The sequence below is a fragment of the Rhinolophus hipposideros genome (assembly GCF_964194185.1).
Source record: "Rhinolophus hipposideros genome assembly, chromosome: 11".
NCBI classification, from domain to species: Eukaryota; Metazoa; Chordata; class Mammalia; order Chiroptera; family Rhinolophidae; genus Rhinolophus; species Rhinolophus hipposideros.
In genome coordinates this window covers 74071771-74089300 of record NC_138057.1, presented here as the reverse complement: position 1 = coordinate 74089300, position 17530 = coordinate 74071771, and the positions used below count along the sequence as shown (strand labels likewise).

At 51.7% G+C, this 17530-nt stretch overlaps 1 protein-coding gene across 1 annotated transcript in view; it reads right to left on the bottom strand.

The window, feature by feature from the left end:
- NEK6 (NIMA related kinase 6) overlaps positions 1-16193 on the bottom strand; it is an 80467-nt gene extending 64274 nt beyond the window's left edge. Inside the window, exon 1 of the mRNA XM_081066144.1 lies at positions 16040-16193. The gene's annotated coding sequence lies outside the window, so the exon portion shown is untranslated. The remainder of the gene's footprint in view (positions 1-16039) is intronic.
- Positions 16194-17530: the final 1337 nt, after the last annotated feature.

The window sequence follows — 17530 nt, the reverse complement described above, 5'->3', positions numbered from 1 at the left end:
GTTTCTGGACTCTGGGTTTCTGCTGTTTCATCTGAAAACGGAGCCAATGACACCCACTCCCCAAGACATACTCAAAGCAGCTGGCACAGTGCCAGGCATGTGAGTGCCCCATAAATGCTGGGCCCTCCTCCTTCCCTGCCTCTGAACTCAAGGGGCCTCTCCATGCTCTGCCACACTGCACAGGTGACAAGCCCTCTTCACATGTGTCAGGAACTGGGCCATCACATGCCCTGCCCACTCTCCTCTGAGAGGTGGTCCAGTGTGGCTTCAGGAATGTGAACAGGAAGTGGTTCTGGACCCCCCCCCACCCCCCTCCGTCCCTTTCCTCCCCAGCCCAGGCTCCTAACACCAAGAAATCATCCATTAATAAGAGTTTGGTTTTTCTCTCTGTCTTTTTTTTCTTTTCTTTCCCCTCTAAGCAAAACTGCTTGGCGGCCGCTCCTGCCTCTGTCCCCAAGGCAGTTCCAAAGGGCCCATCTCAGCCTGCAGAAGTGATGGCGGTAATTCTGTTAATGGGAAGCAAGACGGATGGTACGTGGTGCCCAAAGTGTACACAGGAGGCGAGCTGGAATCGGGCCGCCCTGGGGGAAGGGAAGTATGGCTGGAACACACCCTCCTTTGGGGCCTTATTAGGTCTTGAAAGAGCTGCCGCACTCACTAAAACCTGCTTTTGCCAGCAGAAGCCTCATTTTACAAATATACAACAACAAAAAAACCCGTAAATGGGAAGAAAACCCTGAAGATTACGCTCCCCTGCTGCATCGAGCCGGTGAGCTGAAGTCTTTAGCCTCGTCGACTCCAGGTTTAAATAAATGGGCCTGAACGCCAGCTCTCCATTTTGTGAACGCGGCGGTTTCTTTGCCGTTTAAGGACTGTTTGCCAACAGTGGGATGGGACAGCTTTGGGAACGTTTTCTTTTAAAAGGCTTGTCAGTCCCAGATGCCATAACGCCCTATGGCCCTCACGTCAGTCCCAGGAAGAATCCGTGACATAGCCACCACCTGTCACACACCCACGTTGCATACTGTCACTTTGCCTGTCTTCTCCTGCACTGAAAAATCAGTGGCATCTCAAAGGCAATTTCACTGCGGAATGGGCGTCCATTTCCACAATTACGAAAGGGCTCACCCCCTCTCCAATTTGGGCTCAAGCCACTGAGTTGTTCTTTAGGCTTGTTTGTCCAAATGCAAAATGAGTGTGTGGAGGCCGAAACTGTTAACAGACAGCCATGGTTGACCACAGGCAGAGCAAGTGGATATGGAGTCAGGCTGCCCAGGGCTTTGTGACCTTGGTAAGTTGTGGAACCTCTCTGGGCCTCAGCCTCCTCATCCCTAACGCAGAGCTAACCCCGTTCACCTCACAGCCCTGGAGCAAGAAGTACATACATCCTGGTTAACATCAGAAACAGTCACTTCTCAGGCCAATTTGAAAACCAACAGTCTTTCTGTTTTCAGCCACACCCTCCCGCAATACCCAGCACCATCCTGACACATAGTAGGTGTTTGTTGAGCATATGCCGCTTTGAGCAGAACCTGTGGCCTTTTTGCTACCTGGAAAAGCAAAAACATCCTTTCACACTAGAGCAGAGGGGTTTAGGGTGTGTGCTCTGGGAACCAAAGGCTCTAATCCTGGCTCAGCCACAGACCTACTGTGTGCTCTTGGGTGAATGACTGAGCCTCGATGACTCATTTGTGAAATGGACTAATAGAACCTGCCTGACAGTGTCATGAGAAAAGTCAATGCGATAATACATGGCCAGTGACTGCCCGGGTTGGCCCTGGGGACCAGGAGCCTTGAGATTGAGAGAGCGTGAGAAAGACTCCCACATTCATAACGGGAAAACCTTTCTTGAAGTTACCTGAGGCAAAGGAAGCCCAACGAGGCTGTCATGCAGGGTGGCATGCGGGGTCTCTGGTCCCGCTCCCCACATAAGAACACAGGACATGGTGAAGCCAAAAAGGAACACCCACAGAGCCATAGAGAGGGGGTTCACACCACTATAGTCTCACTGGCAGCTGGGTCGTAGACACAGGAAGCAGGAGTCACAGAATCCGCAATCTTCACTCTGCAATCTGCACTTGCCAGCCACCATCTTCTTGCTAGCCCCCCATTTTCTGCTAGCGTAGCCACGTCAGTTATATTAGTGGCCAATGGCTCACTGGTTACAGCTGACGGCCAACTAACCACATCTGATGGCCATCCAATCACAGTTAATGGCCATTTACTACCTGAGCCAGCACCTTTCCACGTGAGGTTGAGAGCCTGGAAACTGCACTCCTGGCTCTGTCCCCACAGAGGCCATCCTGTGCCCCCTAGGAGAGCTGGAACCTTGAACAGTAGCCAGCATGTTAAAGCCCCAGCAACTGCCTTTTGAGGGAAGAAAGACACTGGGGGTACATCACCCCAGCAGGCAGCCAGGGGACACCTGTGCCCTCCCATGCCACAGGCCCTCCTCATCTGTCTCCGACACTTGGACCAGTGTCACCCAGGACTCAGCTCCCACTCCCCGCACAAGAACGCAGGATATGGTGAGGCCAAAAAGGAACACCCACGGAGCCATAGATAGGGGAGTCATACCACTATACTCTCCATGGCGGCTGGGTTGGAGACACAGGAAGCAGGACCCACACGATCCGCAATCCACCGTCCACTTCTCCTCCAACCAACCAACCCCCCAACGCAGCCACGACCGTTATATCAGTGGCTAATGGCTAACCGGTAACAGCTGATGGCCAACTAGTCACAGCTGATGGCCATCTACTGCCCAAGCCAGCACCTTTCTATGTGAGGCCGAGAGCCTAGAAACTGCTCTCTGGGATTCTGTCCCCACAACTGGTGACACTGAACATACTTGCCTCATTTCTTGCTTATGACTGCTCTCCCCAACCAGAATGCCAGCTCCATTTTGTGTCTTCTGTTCATCATGCACCTGAGAACAGTGCCTGCCTGTATTGAGTCAATGAATGCCAAAAAAAAGCAAGGGGGGATGAATTCCTTGGGAGGGCAGCACTGGCTGTCATTTCCAATGGGTCTCAGTGTGGAGAGGTGCTCCTGTGGGTCATGGGTGCCACCATACTGCAGTCTTCACCCCATACAGTGTCATTTACTATCAATACAACAACGGTCACCAATTGCTGGGTGCCTGCGGTGTACATGCTTACCTCACTGGATCATGAAAATTGGCCTGGAGACAGGAACTTAGGTTACCCCTCACTTTGCAAGTGAGAAAACTGGGGGCCTCAGTGGGAAGTGACAAGCCAGGGAGACAGGTGAGCAAAATGTGGAGATGTGTATGGCATCCAGGTGTGTCCGACCCCACGGCCTGCCTCCTCCACCTCTGGGCCTAAGCATTGCCACAGGGTTGGATGGATCTTGGAGGAGAAAAACTGGACCTGGAGCCTCGGGAGCTGCTCCCTGCCAAAAAGGGTGATTGCTCAGAGGCAGCAGCTGAGGTCTGGCTCCTGTCCCGTCCCCACGCACATGCAGCAGACAGTGGGGGCAGCAGGCTCAGCCCGGCAGTGACCCCAGCCATCCAGCCATGCCAGAGATTGCATAAAAAGCACTGGCTTTGGGGGTCAGCCCGGCCTGGGTTCAAATCTCAGTTTTCAAACTTTGTAGCTTATAGCTTCAGACAGGTGACTTCATTCTCTGAACTTTAGTTATCTTCATCTGAAAAATGAGGTCAGCCCAAAGTTGTGAGGATTAACTATGGCCATACAGATAAAGGGCTTGGCTCCGTTCCTGGTGCACAGTAGGTACTAAATAATAAGCATTAGTTAACTCTCCCGAGCCTCCCTCGTTCTGTTTTCAAGAGTGGCCAGATATCCACATCCTATGGCTGCCAGGCCCTCCAATTACAGAGCTGGGAGCAGCGTGGGTGGCTGGTGGAATCTGAACTCCCCGCCCTCTCTGATCTCTAGGGCATCACCTGCTTGGCAATCACCTCGAGTCATCAGGTCAGCAACCCTGTCATTTGATTTCTGACCCTTGTCACTGAAGGACAGGAAGTCAGAGGGGATGGGTTTGTCAAAGCAATAACATCCGGCAACAATGTGAGGGATTAAATCAGGGAGGGCATTTCCAAGGAAGCCCATGTCCATGCTGTGTCCTTGGGACGAGAGGCCCTGGGTGAGAGGGAGACCCACTGGCCGACTGACAGAGGTCACATCCTGGGCAAGTGGTTTGCAGACAGTGCCTCGCTGTGGAACTTCTCCTTCAAATAAGATGTGGCCCCAAGCCCATGGAGAGACCAGATACAGGGGACTTGCTCTCTGAAAAGTGGGTGCAAGTGGGAGGAGGCCACAGCCCTCCTGTCACAGCTAGGTTCACATGCAAATGACGAGTGTAGTCCCATCAGGCCCTGCCCTCAGAAGGGAGTCCTGTGCTTGGGGATTCATGTTCTGTGTTTGCTGTCTTGAAAGTCCTCACTTTATCTTAGAACTTTGAAGTCGGATGGAACAATGGTGCATGTGCTGGGGGCTTGGAGCCTTAGCTCACATGGGGCCCACCTTCCCCAGGAGGGGTTCTCACTGCCCACTCCCCTCCCCACCTCAGGACTCTCTGCTGCCTTCTATCCTTGCAGGGGCTGGGGCGCAGTTGTGGGGAGGGTTGGGGTCAGGTGTGCCCACCCACTGAGTCATAGGGTGGGTACCCAGGATACCTGTGAGGGTCTGTACTTGCCCTGCAAGTGTCCCTACGCCCCAGGGAGCATGGCATTAAATAGCTAATAAAAAACATCATGACAGGTGGAGACAGAAACTGCAAAAGGAAAGAAAAAGCTTTTTTTCCCTGCTTTCTGAACAAGGGGACCTGCATTTTCATTTTGTACTGTGCCCCACAAATTACGTAGCTGGCCCTGCCTTCCACTTATATGGCCCTCTGACCCCCTCCCCTACCCTGGACGCCCCTGGGTGTGCCGCCAGGCCTCTGCTGAACCAGAAGACACCACTGGGTCTCAGAGTCACAGCAGAAGCTTCTCAGAACTCAGCCCTTCCTCCTATCCTCTGCCAGCAGGTTTTGTTCTTTGAACCCCTACGATTGGTCATTTATTGCTATCTCATGGGCCAGGCCTGGTTTCCGGTGCTGGAGATGTGACAACCTAGCAGGACTCAGAGCAGTGACGAAACAGGCAGGACTGACGCTAGCTGTCAGGCTGAGGAAACCCTAGCCCAGTGGAGACTCAGGGAGAGTGTGGAAGGAACGGCTACTCCGGCTGGCACATTCAGGCTGCCTCTGGAAGGCAGGGATGTCGGAGTCCACTCTGGAAGACGGCAGGAGCCCCTCATCTGTAACGTGGGGACACCCTGACTTACCTCTTGGGGCTACTGGAGACTGAAGGGGCTATCGTGTCTGAGTGTCCCCAGCCTGGAGGCAGGCACTGCAGGGAGAGTACAGACAAGCAAATGCTGCGGCACAGGACACAAATGTGGGGACAGTCTACGGCGAACTCCCTTTGGGGCCATGGTGGCTCTGCTGTCTCTTAATTGCCTCTCCTGGGTCAGATATTTGTTCCTTGTGGTTTCCATTCCCGCCCACATTTTACAGGCATCACCTTCTTTTCTGTGACTTAGAAAGTCCAGTTATTACCAAGCAAGGGCGCAAACCAGGTGGCGGCGGGCTCTTCTTATTTGACTCATCACTCATAGAGCAGAATACACAGTGACTATGAGCTCAGACTGCAGTCGGGTCAGCGTGGGTCTGATCCTGTGCCACCTCCCAGCTGGGGGATCTGGGGTCCATCCGACCTGCCCTGAGCCTCAGTGTCTCATCTGTAACTTGGGGTTTGTAAGAGTCCCATCCTCAAGAAGTTGCTGTGATGATTAAATGAAATGATGTCACTGAAGGGCACGGCATACAGCAAGCGCTGAGTAAATGGCAGCCATGGCGACTGCCACGGAACCCCAAAACATCACATCCGAAAGCCGAGCATCTCACGGCGCTCCCCGGGATCGGAGAATGTGCTTCCTCCTTTCCAGCATCTGCCAGGACTCTGCGTGGAGACTGCTTTCTCTCCCATTGTCATGTCACATCCGTCCATAAATATTTAAACAACATGTCATCAGATTATTATAACATATGATGTATAGCACTGATGTGCTGCAGTTCTACGCATTTGGGCTTCGTTTTCAGAATATCGAGACATAAAATATTTATGTATTTAGCCAACCACGAGATCTCACATTCTGTCTCAAAATGCTGGGTGGTGGCAAGACGCTGAACTGAGACGCGACGTGTGAAGGGAATGCCTTGTTCTCACATCGGTTCCTGGGGCATCTGGATTGTTTCTGGTTCATGCCGGGGACGTCGTCATGTGGCCTGTGCACGGCGGATGGCAGGGTTTATCACCAAAAGCAGAGGGCTGGGACCAAAACTACCACCATCAGAATGGGTGGTAGTTCAAACCACTAGGCTCCGTGTCATTTTCATTTCTGCATCTAACCTGGGTCTGCACATAGTAGGCGCTCAGTGAACGTCCACTGGAAATGAATGAACTCACCTGTAGTCCAAAGCACCACCCAAGAGGTTGGCACCCATCACAGATTTAGTAATATTTATTCTCCTGTTTCATTCTGTCCCCAGTGCCCAGCACCAGGCCTGGCACAGAGTGGGACCCAGCGAATGTTGCTGGATGAATGGCAATTGTAGGAATAAACTCACGACCAGATAAATCACTTAATTAGCTAATAAATTAATGAGGGCTAATGATTCCCTGTCTGCTGCTCCGAATTACACTGTGTCAGACCCTCCTCCTGAGAAATAAAGGCTCTCCAGTAACCCGCAGTGGGTAGGCAAAGGGGTTTTTCTGGGTAATTAAGTATCTCGATCGCTACCATTAGCACGTCGCAGTCACCAGATGTCCCGGAATTTTCAGCACTGTGCAATTTCAAGGCTGCTGCACCCTACGCCCTTCGAGTATCCAGGAAATTCTCACACACCAGCGACCAAACAGCATTTTCCAAACTGCCTCTCCTGTCCCCAAATGCCACTAAAATGCTTTCACAGACCACTGCCCTTTGGAGAGTTTGGAAACTGTTTGTCGTGTGCCTAACCTATAGATGATTGATGTCTGAAGACTTGGGATAGTATAGAAGTATGTGCAAACCAAAGTTGTTAGCTTGGGGTAAAAGTATTTTCTTAGCCTGTTTTCCAAATGCCATACTGTCACCATCGAGAGCTGGCAGCCCCCACTCTGGTCCCCGGCCTCTACACAGACAAAAATCCAGTCTCGTTTCCTCTTGGGTTAGCTGAGGAGGCTGGCATTTAAAACAAACACAAAAGGCCACTAAAATTCCTGGGGGAGACGAACAAAGGAAATGCACACCCACTGAGTCAGACACGCCAAGTCCGCACTTGAAATCCTGGTGTAACTACATCTGTTTGGACTCAGCTGGGCCTGCCAAACGCAAGGGGCGGGCTCCCTCTCCCCAGCTCCCTGTCTGTCCGCCATGTGGTGCCCAGTGGTCTACCAGCTAGGGAATCATTTTCTCTTCCGACCTGGGATTTCCCATTTCCTGGGCTGGGTGGAATCTGGGGTCCTGTTCATTTGCCACAAAGCCGTATCTGTGCCCAGAGGTGACTTGCAAGGGTTTAGCTCCTTCTCCTTCCCTAAGCAACCTCCCCGCCAAAGATATGCCCTCTAGGAAAACGAAGGGTGCTTGATAGAAAATGCAGCTTTCAGACAGGGCACTTGCTCACCCCAACCCAAAGCCACTCTGATACAGACATTCATGAGTGGTCTCTGCAGAAAAGGGGCAAAAGAAGGAGACCCTCTAACTCTGGGAGGCACAAGCCCTTGTCGGCTTATGTTCCTCTTACTTGGAATAATTTAAGGATGTCTTTCTCTGAGAAACCTTCTCTGCACAGAGGAGGGTCAGTCAGGCACAGTTCAGCCCTTTGCTGCCCGATGGGAGGGGCAAAGTTTGCTAACAAATTCAGAAACTCCATACAAACTTGCCTACTTAAAACTGTCCATTCATTCAATAAATCTAATTGAGCACCTACTGTGAGCCAGGCACAGTGCTGGGAAATGAGGACACAGCTGTGGTCCACAGACCAAGTCTTACCCTCATGGAGTTTACATTCTAGTCTGGGAGGCAGATAACACACATACGTCAGGGAGGAGTTAGGGCCCTGAAGAAAAATAAAGCCAGGCCAGGGAATGGAGAGTGAAGAGGAAAGGGACTAATTTTGATAGGGTGGGGTCTCTTTGGAGAAGGAACTTTTGTGGTGTCCTAAATGAAGGCTAGGAGCAAGTCATGGGAATATTGGGGGAGGCGAGAGTATGCTTGGCATATCTGAGGAAAGGTAAGGAGGCTGCCTGGATGGAGGAGAGTGAAGAGGAGACTGTTGAGAAGCAAGGTTGCAGAAGTAGCAGGGGCCCTTGGGGCTGCTGTTGTAATGAACACTGAATCTCCCCCAGATCCCAGCGGGCCTCAGCAGCCTTCCGCCCACCGTCTGCCCGTTTGCTGTGGCTGAGCGCCCGGGGCCTTCTCTGAGACAAGACAAACGCTCTGTGGCCTAGCACGGGACCTCGGCTCATGCTGTTCCCTCCAGTTATCTAGGAGGCCCTCTCCCAGGCCCGGGGCCTGGCCACCGACTCATAGTCTACACAATGGGCACTTTCAGATGGCAGCTTCTGCCCTCTGACTCTTCAGAGCAGGCCTGTACTGCGGGCTCCTCACAGCACTCAAGCGAATGGTATTTAAGCACCATATGTCCTGGATTCTCTGTCTCTGTTTCTCTGTCCATAAAATGGGCATATATCACAGAAATGCTCAGAGGATGAAGTGAGTTAGTCCATGTAAAGGGTTAGAATAGAATGTAACACATGGTAAATGCTGGTACAAAGGATCTATTGAAGGGCTCAAAGGCTAAGGAAGTGGCAGGAAGTTACTGGCTTTACACTGCTTGGGGTATGCCCACAGTCCATGCCCCCAGTTCTGCTCCCAGCAAACCGCCACACACACACACACACACACACACACACACACACACACACACACACACACATTCTGTGGTCTCTCTGCCCTTCACCCTCTCCCTCTCAGGCCTCCAGACCTCCTGACAGACACCCAGCCTGGCACATCAGGTCTTTGGCTCAGATAGCCCTCCTTCCTGGGAGCCCTCCCACTTCCCCAGAGAGTGAGTCCCAAAAGATCCCTACTGCAAACTGTTCACAAGCACCTTCAAGGGATTCATGACACAACTTGAGTCCCCCCCAGGTGGTGAGAGGCCCAGGGGCGTGGCCATGAGAGGGTCTCTGTGCCACCTCCCAGCTTAATGGCGGACCCAGAATGTTGGGAGGTGTTTCTTGAATGAATGAGTGAAAGGAAGGCCACGTACCAGGCAGGCTGGGCCTATCTGGTTAGCAAAATAAGAGTCCACTCAAGCCACACAACACTGAATGGTCTGCATTTCTGCATCGAACTTTTCACCTCCAGCCCAGGCTCAGGTGCCACGACCAGAGCCTTGGCCTGATTTAAGCCACAGAGCAGCCGTGGACTGCACGGGAGACCTCAGTCCCCCCATCTGGAAAGTGAGAGGCTTTCACACTTTTATTTTTAAGCATCAGAACGTTTTCTTATAAAAATTTTCCACATAACATAAAATTAACCACTTTAAAGTGAACTATTCAGTGGCATTTAGCACCTTCACAATGTTGTGCAACTGTCATCTCTGTCTAGTTCTGAGACATTCTCATCACCCCAGAAGGAGACCCTGTACCCACACATTATGCAGTGGCTCCCCATCCTCCCCTCTCCTCAGCCCGATACCCACCAACCTGCTTTCAGTCTCTATGGATTTACAGATTCTGGATATTTTCACGTAAGAACCTTTTCTTAAAATGACTCTTGTGCAAAACCTCATGTAAAACAGATGACAGGAGAAGCGCTGTGGCTGAAGGAAGGGGTAGGTCCCCCCTGAAACCCCTCAGCCTGGAACTCATGTCCCTCATTCACAGTAGCTTTTCAGGGAAGGCTCTGATCCCAGGCCCTGTCTTTTCAGAATTCTAATCCTATAGTTGGAGTTCTAAGGCAAATCACCCCACACGGTGCCCAGGAACCAAGGGCCTTGAGCCTGGTGTTAATGGCCCATGTTCCAGATGAGGAAGTGGAGGCTGGCCCACATGAAGTGCTCGCCTGCTGGGTGACTGCTGGGAAGGGAGGCGCTGGATACAAAGATCTCCAGAGCTGCTGGTGTTCTGCCCTCATCACACACACCGCGGCAGGATCTCGGGTGTGAAGAGCCGGCCACTGCCAGGGAACAAGGATCTCTCCTTACGCTCAGGGGAAACAAGCCAGCCCGAGGGAACCCCAAATGGCTTATTCCATGCCAAATACGCATGGATTCCCTCAGGCCTCACTGTGCGTACCCTCCATGAGGATTCTGTGGAGGGACAGGGCTGCTAGCTCACTTCTGACCAAGAATTACCTGTCCCCCTGCCCCCCTCCATCTATGACAGCCGCTTCTGTCAGCACAGACGTCTAATGGGGCTGACGCTGTGTAAATAATTAACACAACATCTGCCTTGCTTAATAACACACTGTGGCTGACACAGCTCTCGGGGCCTCCCGAGACCCTCCAACTCCAAGAGGACGCACCAGAAACTTATAAGGCTTCACTTCCCTCGCCTTGTGGGGTTGGGTGGAGAGGAACAAAAAAAGATTGATTTCTGAACATTTTTCTAAGATGCCCAGTGCCATCTAACATTTAAATCTTGCCTCTTTCCAAATTGCGGCTGTCTCCTCCCCATCAACTCTGAGGGTCACTGATCACAGAAAAGTGTTTCAGTGGCACCTGGAGGGGGCCTCTTGACACCCCTTTCAGCCTTGTTTAAGGCCTCAGTGTGCAGGGGTACTGAGATGCTCTCAACAAGGGACAACCTTCCTGGCTGTGTGACCCTGGGCAGGTCCTTAGTAATTAGTTTCTACGTCTTTCATAAAAACTCAAGAAGGTAGCGTTAGGCATTTACAAGGTACAACCCACATGCTGTACATTTTATACGCATTATTTCATTTAGTTCTTCCCTTAAACTTTATGAGGTCATAATATTGTCCCTGTTTTTCAGATGAGGAAACTGAGGCTCTAAGAGGTGAATGACTTGCTCAGGAGTGGCAGACCTGGGGCTCTGACATCACTCATTTTGGTCCTAAAGCCCAAGTTCTTAAAAGTGATTGTGGGTGAGTGCCTTCCCCTTCCTGGGCCTCAGTTTCCGTTTTCTTCTCTGGATTGTGAGCCAACTGAATTTCTCATCTGCAGCTTGGACTGTTCAGAGCTGAAGGTCGTTTGTAAAGTAACTCCTATTTCAAAGACTTTGGGGACAACAAGGAATAGAGAGGGCAGGCTTTGGGGACAAATTCCAACTCTGCCGCACACGTGCAGTGAGAAGGGTCTGGGGGACTCAACCCAGTAGCCTGGGCTCAGGAAGTTCTCCTTAAATGGCCTTCCTGAGCACCGGGGTCAAGCATTGCCCCTTCCCCCAGCCCAATTTTGAAGTGTGAAGGTTAAACAACTCCAAGAAAATGCAGGCACTGCAGGCTCTGAATGGCAGCTTCCCTCCCCCTTCCCTTGTCAGAATTCCTTCACACTCTGTGGAATTCCTACATAAAGCCCCTTTTTCTTTTCTATGAGGTCACCATCATGCAGATGTCTAAGAGAAAGAAAGAATGGCTCCGTGCAAATCAAGGCCGTTGGAACTGAATGCACTTCAGACCCTGGCTGCGCCACCTTTCAGTTCTGTTGGCCCCTCCTTCACCCCCCCAGACAGAGCCCGCCACTGTAGCCAGTTGGGTTTGGAGGGGTGCAGTGATCCTGCCAGGGGGTGCCAAGAAGGCCTGACTAGAAGACCAGTCCTTTGCCACCAGAACAACTGAGAAGTTGTCTGTGGAAAAATCCAGAATTGGAGACAGCAGTAGAGGCTGTGTATGTGGGCCTGTTTCTATACAAGCAAGTCCTGTTAGAGGGACAGATGTCAAAATGCTAGACCACACTCCAAGTTCAAGTTCCCAACTTGAACGTCACAGGAAATTACACCACCTGCCGTTCTGCACCAATGTCAGCTCCTGTCGGGGAGTCGAGTCTGGGAAGGCTGTTGGTCTAATTTCATTTTGGTCAAAGGGACTGTGTGTATGTCACCCAGCTCCAACAGGAATGGGTGAAGCCACTGGCGTGATTTTTGTCTTTTTGAACTAACGTTTTCCCAATAGGCTATCTTGTCACTACCCAAGAGTCAGAAACAGAAGATGGACAAATACCAAAAAGCCACTGAGGGTCTTTGGCCAAGCCTGGCCATCCGCCACCAGCTCTTTTCCAAGCAATTTCACATTCAGAGGGTACCCAGATCTCCCCAGATGATTCCTCTACCCCAGGAGCCTTTTTGTTTCCCAGAGCTCCACATTCTGGCCGCCATCTGGGGTGATGGCCAAGAAAAGGTCCATGGCAATATGCACACTGCTTCCTAAGAATGACGTCAGAAAAAAAAAAAGATAAAAATGTAGAAACAAGGACTATTTTTACCTCCCCAAATCACAGGCCAGACGGGAGAGAAATCCATCAATGCCAGAAATGTGGCTGAGTCTTCGCACAAGATTTATTATTTCACACCTTAAATTAACGCATCTCAAAGCAATTTGCAAATGTTCATCAATTTGCAGAACATACTCGGAAGGAAGAGAAATACCTTTTCCTTTTGACACCACAGGACACTTGCAGGGGCACCACAAACCCCAAAGCGCACCGGTCTGCACACACAACATTCAAGTACAGTGTAGTATAAACCATGATATAAATGGAAACGAACGAGGGGGACAAGCGCAGGATTGAAATGGCAAGTGACAAGAAGACTACATGGAAATGATCCTGTTCAGAATTGGGAGTCAGGCCCCTTGGAGGTAATTCTCCATCATCAGGGGTCAGAAGGCTGGGCTCTTCCGGAGGGCAGTGTCCCAGCTTGCTTCTTCCCCACACAAGCCCGGAGGAGGTGCCAATTATACTTAATCTCGGATGACTCACCAGGGTCCTCCATTCTCCACCTTCTTGCTTGGTCTGACCCAAGAAGAGGAAGGGAATATTCTTCCCTTTGTGACAATTGTTTTGACACTTCCCTTCTGAAACCAATCTTGGGCACTTAGAGAGGAAAGAAAAAAATGTGAACTGCAGCCCTTTCTATCTGACAGCTCTGGCCCTGGGCGTTGGTCACTGGCGCCAGAGTGACAACAGTGGACAAGGAAGGAGGGCCAGCCTTCAGCAAGACCTGTCCCAGAAGGCTGGAGCTCAGCGAGGAACCCAGCCCCATGGGAATCTGGCGTGTCTTCATCCACTTGTTTTTCAGCACATGAGAAGAGAAAAGCAGGACAAAGGCAGGCTTGGTTTAAGGTTAAGAACTTCAACTCAGGAATGAGAGCCATGGGTTTGGATCCTGACTGCCATTTGCCGGTTTATGATCCTGCCCAAGTTACTTAACCGCCTGGAGTCTTCATCTTTCTCTCTGTAAGATCAGGATAACAATCCTGGACCTTAGCCCTGGACCAGACACGCACGGTACATACACGTATACAGTGACTATCACTTTCCAGGTTCATTGGGAAGACTGAGCTCTACCCAGTCAAGTCTTGGTTCAAATCGCATATTAGCACACAACCTTCAGCACATTATTTAATCTCTTCGTGACCCAGGTTCCTCATCTGTAGAAGAGCACCATGAGAGTTCCCATCTCACGGTGCTGGTGAGTGGATTAAGTGAAATAAGGTACTAAACGTACCGTGGCTGGCACATGGTGTACCCTCAATAAACGGCGGCTGTTCGTTGTACTAGTAACACTAGTTATATTGCTTTCATCTCTCTGAGCCTCAGTTTTCTCATCTGTAAAATGGAGATGATAATAACCACCTAGGTCGCAGTGAAAATTCAATGAATGGATGTGTGTTAAAGCATTCAGCACCCAGTCTGTGCACCTTTGAAGGCAAATAAATGTCACACATCTGGTGTAATGGAAAGAGGACGGGCTCGAAGTCACACAGGATTCTGCCTCCACTTCCCTCAGCGGGCCCAGGCCACGGGATTGACCTCTCTGAGCCTGTTTCCTTGTGCCATTCTCCGCAGCATGACTACTGGAATTATGGGTACAATGGATACACAGGGCATGCTGCATAAATGTGACTTCCTTTCCCTGTTCCCTGCTTCTTCCTCGCTCCTAGCCACCAGAAGTGCCACCTGGCAAAGCCAGGAGCTCTGTTTCTTGAAACCTGAACAGTCCTAAACCTAGATGGACCTAGGCCACGGCTTCAGTCTGAGATTTTAGTTTGTGGAGATAGAAACTACTTTTTAGTCATTTCCGAAGCAGACGGAACGGCAGGGGCTGACAAACCACAGGGACCATTTTAAATCCTGGGCCTTTCTTCTGGGAAGTTAGGCAAGAACCTTCCCAAATGTTTGCCCGTGGGGCTCTCTGCCAGGGAGTGACTCATCCACAGCTCCCCACAGGCATATTTTATTTGGGGGTGGGGGATCAAGGGAGGGCCTGGCCCTGAGGGGGGAAGGGCAGGCAGCATTTCCAGCAAACCCAGAAGGTGTTTTTTTCATTTTTTAGGACAAAAAAGAATAAGAATGTGGGTCTTTTTTGTTTCCTTCCAGGTTTTGTTTGCTAAAAGAAGACGTCCAAAGTTCACTCAGTAAGCTGTTGCGCTGGAAACAGGCACTTCCAGCCGGCTCTGCATCCCTTTCAATGAAATTCTTCTGCCATGAACGCCATGGTTTTTAACTGTGACTTCAAGGTTCCTCTGTGCTCACACGGTGCTCCTAAGACGACATTTTTCCCTCAGAAAGTCAGGCTGAATTTTGACAATTCAGGGGAACTAGGGAGCCCCAGAGTTTCTAAAGTTTGTCTTAAAGCAATGAAGACTTTCGACGGCACAGATTTTCAACATTTATAAAGCACAAAAAAGCTGTCAGTCAAAACTGTGAGGACAGACCTTGGAAGACAGTGTCTCAAGCCTGCTGTGATCAATTTGTTACTGTCTTGGGGACTCGTGGGGGCCCAGGCCCAATACAAATAAATCAGATGAACAGCTATCTACTTAGCAAGGTAAGCAGAGAGAGACTCCCAGACACACAGACAAGTGTCCCCATACCCTTCGTCTCTCCAGGCCCCTCCACCCCAGGCCAAGAGAAAAGGTTAAAATTAGCCAGGGCGAGAGAGGAGCAAAAACAGAGTCAGGGGACCCAGAAGGGTATGTAGGGAGAACAGAACACAAGTCCTCTAGTGTCAGGCCCACCACAGCCTGGGTCGTCTGTTTGTCTTGGAGCCCCAGAGAGGGTCCTGCCAATAGCCCTGCTAAGTCGTGGCTCTGAGGCTGACCCCTCTGCCAGATCCAGCCAGACTCTTATTGATCAAACAAGGCCGGGCACCCACTGGGTATCCACACCAGGCCTGGTTCTCTCCATGGGCTCCAATAAACATAATTCACGTACTCCTGTGCACTAATCACAAGCTCATATCCACATATGTACACTCTTGTCCTCACCGGCTCATGAATGCACACACAAATCACTCGTGAACGGTCACCCACGTGTACTCCCTGAATCCACAGACTCAGTCACAAAACTGAGAGCTCAGATGAAGTGCTGGGCACACTCCTCGGCACATAGTAAACACCCAATAAATGGATAAATGGGAGCCATGCCCATTTCCCCCACTCATTCACTCCAAACCACACAACTTGGCACTCCGATGTGCACACGCACCAACTCCGCCACGAGCACACACACACACTCCCGCGAACACTGCCTGAGGGACAGATGGGTACACCAAGCACGCGCGCTCGGACACACGGCCGCGGGCACACTCAGACTTGCACTTTACACGCGGCCCGACCTCAGGCTACACACCTTCCTGCTCTACCCCGCCGAGCCTCGGGATCGCGCGTGCGAGCATGCGCGCCCCCCTCGGCTCGAGTGTGGGTGACGGCCCCACGGCCCGGCCCCCGCCCCTTCCTCGGGCCAAGGGCCCGATCCACCTCGGCCCCGGCTCCAGGCCACTCACCGGCGCGCGGCGGACTCGGCTGCAGGCGGGAGGACCCGCGCACGGGACGGCGGGCGGCCGGTCGGATCGGTGGGTCCCACAAGAGTTGGCGGCGCCGCAGCCGCACGCTCGCCCGCTCGGTTCCGCCGCCTGCGCGGGCCCGCGCGCGCGCTCCCGCCCCTCCCCGCCGCGGGGCCGCGCCGCCCCCTGCGCTCGTGCGCGCTGCCGCCACGCAGGCTGGGGGGCGTCCCGGCTGCTCCCTCACCACGCCCGAGCCTTACTCCCCCAAGCCCTTTGGATGGCGAGTGACCCGCTCAGCTCAGGCTTTTCTCCCATTTCAAAGATAGGGACACTGAGGCCCAAACTCACACAGCGGGTCAGGCCCAGCATCTCCGCCTCTTCTCGGGCTCTAGACACTTAGGCTTAGGTCTGCAGTCAGCCAATCCCATGGACCCCCTCCCACGCATTCTTGGGTACCCCTCACCTAACATTGCTCCCACCGCAGCCTGAACTTGGCCAAACATGCGCTTAATTTGCGCCTGCTGAATGCGGGGCTCCACGGGTATCTAGGTGTGGTGAGGGCACTGCTCCCTGCCTTCCAAGGGCCAGCAATCCTCATCGGGAGCTCCCCACTTCCTGTGGACCCCAAGACCAGTGAGAGGCTATGTGCAGAAGTTTCTGGAAGAAATAAGACTCTACTAATAAATGCTTAACATCTCCTTTAAGGAGACAGTCTCCTTTAAGGAGACATTTATTAGTAGAGTAAGGAGACTCTACTAATAAATGCTTAACATCTCCTTTAAGGAGACAGCTTAGTTCCCTGCTTCACTTCCTCAGGGGCAACTCCTGGCTGGTACAGTTCTTCTTTCCGCACTTGCTGCTTCTCCACATACAAAACTGTGCTGTGTCTCCGAGGAGGGTGGGAACCAGGGACTGACACTGACTGCCAGCTGCCCAGCTTGGGCACGGGGGGGGGGGGGGATGCCTGCTGGGCCTTGTTTGCCCAGTGAGTGAACTAGCTTCAACTGGCTATGATCTATAATGATGACAACAGCTGAGCACCCACTGTATGCCAGACTTGAGTCTGCACGCTCTGCCAGCCTTGTGGTGTTCTGTCCTACAGCCATTCTACGAAGGAGGCATTATGCTATTTTTGTGCCCATTTTACAGATGGGGTAAATGAGGCTTGGAACTGAAGCTTAGAAAGCAAATTCTTTTGCCCAAAGCCACCCAGCTGGTAAATGATTAAGCTAGGAGCTAGCTGCCTTTGCCTAGACAGTCCCAACGTCATGAATAGCATAGCTCTGGGCTGCTGGTATAAGAAGGGGTAGATCAGGCAGCAGCTGGTCCAGAGGAGCCAGCCGAATCCCAGCCCTTTCACTAACCAACAGGAATGAAATTGATCATTCTGTAAATTGGTTAGCCATTTAGTTAGGGATCTGTTTACAACCTCACCTCATATGATACACCTTACACTAAATGTCAAATATACTGCAGAGTTAACTATAAGAA